Consider the following 1,406-nt stretch of genomic DNA (forward strand, 5'->3'; position numbering starts at 1 on the left):
GAATTTAAAAATAGAAGGGGGACATGTCGAACACCTTTCGTAAATACGGTAGTAAAAATGTTACGAAACAATTTTCTCCCAGACAACCAAGTTTGCAAAAGCAGATTTTGTACAATGTCTGGCTGCAGACATTGTCAGCAGACTTGCTGCAAACTTTGTCAACAGCTTGCTACATTGAGAAAAGAAATGGTTGATCTAACTAAAATTAAGCAACTAAATTATCGGAGCTAGATGTCCCATATTTCAAAATTTCGAAGTTACAACTTCTCAAACAACTAATTGTTATGAATGACTGTACAAATGATAGAAGCAGACTTCTACGTATTAATGCTCGCCACAATCTTGTTAATCGTATATTTTGTTTCATAATCATATACACGATCACAAATTGAAATGATTTCCTTCTTCGAAGATTTGTAATATCTAAGTTTTATTAGAATATATAATAGAGGACAAAATACAATTGTAGGGTAAAGTGATAAGATGGAATTTTGTTTCGATCTGTATCGAGCCACAATTATCCATCTATGTCGTTCTGTCGCGATGTGTTATTTCTATTAGGTCTTATATTCTATTCTAGCCTTATTTTAGCCTATCCTGTTTCTCTCACTTCGGCTAATTCCATCGGAGGTAGACTGACCTCAACTGAACCGACGTCTGCGCGCGATATTTTCAGACATGCGTTCAACTCGACGTCTAACAATTACGTGCGATATTCCGTTGCATTAGCATTTCCGTTCCTTGATAATTACCTAGGCAGAAATCATGATGACGTCAAAATAATGTCAAAATGAGGAAAAATGGCTAAAAGAGTCACTTTTCAAACACGATTTGATCATTTTCTCATCATCGTGATATTCTGTCTTATTTTGATAAGTGTTGCATAAAGTAAAAATTACATTAAAATAATAAATTATAATAATTATAATAAAAAATGTTATTGTAAATAATGCAATATTGCAACAAGTTTCCCAGATAACAGTTCCAAAATTATTTTAAAGATGTCCAAAATATTCTGAAGAGGTTCAATTTCACATTTCAAGGAGGGACGCAAACAAATATAAATTTTATTTATAACGTTTTATATATAAAAAGTATATTAACATTCTTTATCATTTATTCTCCTCAATCCTACGGCAAACTATTTTATGGAATTTCATGGAATTATTAGGTTTTTCTTAATTTCAGGAATTCTTAGGATACAAAAATATTCTTTCAAAATTTTTAATTTGTAATGTATATTTTATATTTTGCAGTCAACATAAAAAAATGCTATCAAAATTTAAAAATACTAAGATAAAATTCCCTACGCATTGATCCAGCATACTTGACATAATTTTACACATCTCAAAAATAACAATCAAGTTATAAACTTTGAAAGAATGTCCATTGGATTCCATTGGATT

Source organism: Odontomachus brunneus, unplaced genomic scaffold, assembly GCF_010583005.1.
Source record: "Odontomachus brunneus isolate Ranch 3 - 2012 unplaced genomic scaffold, Obru_v1 Obru_scaffold_164, whole genome shotgun sequence".
NCBI lineage: Eukaryota > Metazoa > Arthropoda > Insecta > Hymenoptera > Formicidae > Odontomachus > Odontomachus brunneus.